Below are 6,000 nucleotides of genomic sequence, written 5' to 3'. Positions count from 1 at the left end.
TTCTATATACTGATAATAATCACACTGTATAATGATATCTATATATACTGATAATAATCACACTGTATAATGATATCTATATTATACTGATAATAATCACACTGTATAATGATATCTATATATACTGATAATAATCACACTGTATAATGATATCTATATACTGATAATAATCACACTGTATAATGATATCTATATACTGATAATAATCACACTGTATAATGATATCTATATACTGATAATAATCACACTGTATAATGATATCTATATATACTGATAATAATCACACTGTATAATGATATCTATATACTGATAATAATCACACTGTATAATGATATCTATATATACTGATAATAATCACACTGTATAATGATATCTATATACTGATAATAATCACACTGTATAATGATATCTATATATACTGATAATAATCACACTGTATAATGATATCTATATACTGATAATAATCACACTGTATAATGATATCTATATATACTGATAATAATCACACTGTACAATGATATCTATATACTGATAATAATCACACTGTATAATGATATCTATATATACTGATAATAATCACACCGTATAATGATATCTATATACTGATAATAATCACACTGTATAATGATATATATATATACTGATAATAATCACACTGTATAATGATATCTATATACTGATAATAATCACACTGTATAATGATATCTATATATACTGATAATAATCACACTGTATAATGATATCTATATACTGATAATAATCACACTGTATAATGATATCTATATATACTGATAATAATCACACTGTATAATGATATCTATATACTGATAATAATCACACTGTATAATGATATCTATATACTGATAATAATCACACTGTATAATGATATCTATATACTGATAATAATCACACTGTATAATGATATCTATATATACTGATAATAATCACACTGTATAATGATATCTATATATATACTGATAATAATCACACTGTATAATGATATCTATATACTGATAATATTCACACTGTATAATGATATCTATATACTGATAATAATCACACTGTATAATGATATCTATATATACTGATAATAATCACACTGTATAATGATATATATATATATACTGATAATAATCACACTGTATAATGATATCTATATACTGATAATAATCACACTGTATAATGATATCTATATATACTGATAATAATCACACTGTATAATGATATCTATATACTGATAATAATCACACTGTATAATGATATCTATATATACTGATAATAATCACACTGTATAATGATATCTATATACTGATAATAATCACACTGTATAATGATATCTATATACTGATAATAATCACACTGTATAATGATATCTATATACTGATAATAATCACACTGTATAATGATATCTATATATACTGATAATAATCACACTGTATAATGATATCTATATACTGATAATAATCACACTGTATAATGATATCTATATACTGATAATAATCACACTGTATAATGATATCTATATACTGATAATAATCACACTGTATAATGATATCTATATATACAGATAATAATCACACTGTATAATGATATCTATATACTGATAATAATCACACTGTATAATGATATCTATATATACTGATGATAATCACACTGTATAATGATATCTATATATACTGATAATAATCACACTGTATAATGATATCTATATATACTGATAATAATCACACTGTATAATGATATCTATATACTGATAATAATCACACTGTATAATGATATCTATATATACTGATAATAATCACACTGTATAATGATATCTATATATACTGATAATAATCACACTGTATAATGATATCTATATACTGATAATAATCACACTGTATAATGATATCTATATATACTGATAATAATCACACTGTATAATGATATCTATATATACTGATAATAATCACACTGTATAATGATATCTATATATACTGATAATAATCACACTGTATAATGATATCTATATACTGATAATAATCACACTGTATAATGATATCTATATACTGATAATAATCACACTGTATAATGATATCTATATATACTGATAATAATCACACTGTATAATGATATCTATATACTGATAATAATCACACTGTATAATTATATCTATATATACTGATAATAATCACACTGTATAATGATATCTATATATACTGATAATAATCACACTGTATAATGATATCTATATACTGATAATAATCACACTGTATAATGATATCTATATATACTGATAATAATCACACTGTATAATTATATCTATATATACTGATAATAATCACACTGTATAATGATATCTATATATACTGATAATAATCACACTGTATAATGATATCTATATACTGATAATAATCACACTGTATAATGATATCTATATATACTGATAATAATCACACTGTATAATGATATCTATATATACTGATAATAATCACACTGTATAATGATATCTATATATACTGATAATAATCACACTGTATAATGATATCTATATACTGATAATAATCACACTGTATAATGATATCTATATATACTGATAATAATCACACTGTATAATGATATCTATATATACTGATAATAATCACACTGTATAATGATATATATATATACTGATAATAATCACACTGTATAATGATATCTATATATACTGATAATAATCACACTGTATAATGATATCTATATATACTGATAATAATCACACTGTATAATGATATCTATATATACTGATAATAATCACACTGTATAATGATATCTATATATACTGATAATAATCACACTGTATAATGATATCTATATACTGATAATAATCACAGTGTATAATGATATCTATATACTGACAATAATCACATTGTATAATGATATATATCTATATATACTGATAATAATCACACTGTATAATGATATCTATATACTGATAATAATCACACTGTATAATGATATATATATATATATACTGATAATAATCACACTGTATAATGATATCTATATACTGATAATAATCACACTGTATAATGATATCTATATATACTGATAATAATCACACTGTATAATGATATCTATATATACTGATAATAATCACACTGTATAATGATATCTATATATACTGATAATAATCACACTGTATAATGATATCTATATATACTGATAATAATCACACTGTATAATGATATCTATATATACTGATAATAATCACACTGTATAATGATATCTATATATACTGATAATAATCACACTGTACAATGATATCTATATACTGATAATAATCACACTGTATAATGATATCTATATATACTGATAATAATCACACTGTATAATGATATCTATATATACTGATAATAATCACACTGTATAATGATATCTATATACTGATAATAATCACACTGTATAATGATATCTATATATACTGATAATAATCACACTGTATAATGATATCTATATATACTGATAATAATCACACTGTATAATGATATCTATATATACTGATAATAATCACACTGTATAATGATATCTATATACTGATAATAATCACACTGTATAATGATATCTATATATACTGATAATAATCACACTGTATAATGATATCTATATATACTGATAATAATCACATTGTATAATGATATCTATATATACTGATAATAATCACACTGTATAATGATATCTATATATACTGATAATAATCACACTGTATAATGATATCTATATATACTGATAATAATCACCCTGTATAATGATATCTATATATACTGATAATAATCACACTGTATACTGATATCTATATATACTGATAATAATCACACTGTATAATGATATCTATATATACTGATAATAATCACACTGTATACTGATATCTATATATACTGATAATAATCACACTGTATAATGATATCTATATACTGATAATAATCACACTGTATAATGATATCTATATATACTGATAATAATCACACTGTATAATGATATCTATATACTGATAATAATCACACTGTATAATGATATCTATATACTGATAATAATCACACTGTATAATGATATCTATATACTGATAATAATCACACTGTATAATGATATCTATATATACTGATAATAATCACACTGTATAATGATATCTATATACTGATAATAATCACACTGTATAATGATATCTATATATACTGATAATAATCACACTGTATAATGATATCTATATATACTGATAATAATCACACTGTATAATGATATCTATATATACTGATAATAATCACACTGTATAATGATATCTATATACTGATAATAATCACACTGTATAATGATATCTATATATACTGATAATAATCACACTGTATAATGATATCTATATACTGATAATAATCACACTGTATAATGATATCTATATATACTGATAATAATCACACTGTATAATGATATCTATATATACTGATAATAATCACACTGTAGAATGATATCTATATATACTGATAATAATCACACTGTATAATGATATCTATATATACTGATAATAATCACACTGTATAATGATATCTATATATACTGATAATAATCACACTGTATAATGATATCTATATATACTGATAATAATCACACTGTATAATGATATCTATATACTGATAATAATCACACTGTATAATGATATCTATATATACTGATAATAATCACACTGTATAATGATATCTATATATACTGATAATAATCACACTGTATAAAGATATCTATATACTGATAATAATCACACTGTATAATGATATCTATATATACTGATAATAATCACACTGTATAATGATATCTATATACTGATAATAATCACACTGTATAATGATATCTATATACTGATAATAATCACACTGTATAATGATATGTATATACACTGATAATAATCACACTGTATAATGATATCTATATATACTGATAATAATCACACTGTATAATGATATCTATATATACTGATAATAATCACACTGTATAATGATATCTATATATACTGATAATAATCACACTGTATAATGATATCTATATATACTGATAATAATCACACTGTATAATGATATCTATATACACTGATAATAATCACACTGTATAATGATATCTATATACTGATAATAATCACACTGTATAATGATATCTATATATACTGATAATAATCACACTGTATAATGATATCTATATATACTGATAATAATCACACTGTATAATGATATCTATATATACTGATAATAATCACACTGTATAATGATATCTATATATACTGATAATAATCACACTGTATAATGATATCTATATATACTGATAATAATCACATTGTATAATGATATCTATATATACTGATAATAATCACACTGTATAATGATATCTATATATACTGATAATAATCACACTGTATAATGATATCTATATATACTGATAATAATCACACTGTATAATGATATCTATATATACTGATAATAATCACACTGTACTGTATAATGATATCTATACAATGATATTAATCATACTGCATTATCGCCATATTTAGTGTACAGTACATTAGTTGATAGTAATAAAGGGATTTATAATTATGGTACATTCACTGCAATTTAAGCAACATTCACATTTGTAGTGTATTGTATTGTATAAACATTTTGGTTTGATGTTGTTTGAAGCTGTTGTATAACTTTTTATATAAATGATAAAATACTGTAATGTGTCAATGATAAAAGTGTGTAATCTTATACTATTTCCATTTCAGTCAGTGACTTAGAGACCAGAATTGTCTATTTAGTTTACATTAAAATATGTTTTCTATAGGGGTGGGGGTGGGGGGTGGGGGGAGCAGACAGTATTCAGCACTGCAGAAATGCATATGTAACAGTACCTGGTTTTGTCAACAGAAGTCAATGGGTCGACAGATCCCAGCACGTGACATATGTTTGCACTGTATACTGTGTGATCTGTCTGGAAAAATGCAAAAAGACAACAATTAAATTTCAC

The 6,000-nt window shown here is 22.4% G+C and overlaps 1 protein-coding gene across 3 annotated transcripts in view; it reads right to left on the bottom strand.

Moving 5' to 3' along the window:
* Window positions 1–6,000, bottom strand: part of CNN1 (calponin 1) — a 65,893-nt gene that overhangs the window by 38,694 nt on the left and 21,199 nt on the right. The window contains exon 1 of one of the 3 annotated variants that reach the window (XM_056570423.1): window positions 5,885–5,964. The exons of the other annotated variants lie outside the window; for them this stretch is intronic. The gene's annotated coding sequence lies outside the window, so the exon portion shown is untranslated. Of the gene's footprint in view, window positions 1–5,884; window positions 5,965–6,000 lie in introns of those variants that run through there. 3 annotated transcript variants of the gene reach the window in all.

Source organism: Hyla sarda, chromosome 4, assembly GCF_029499605.1.
Source record: "Hyla sarda isolate aHylSar1 chromosome 4, aHylSar1.hap1, whole genome shotgun sequence".
Classification (NCBI taxonomy): Eukaryota; Metazoa; Chordata; class Amphibia; order Anura; family Hylidae; genus Hyla; species Hyla sarda.
This window is presented reverse-complemented; position numbering and strand designations above follow the sequence as displayed.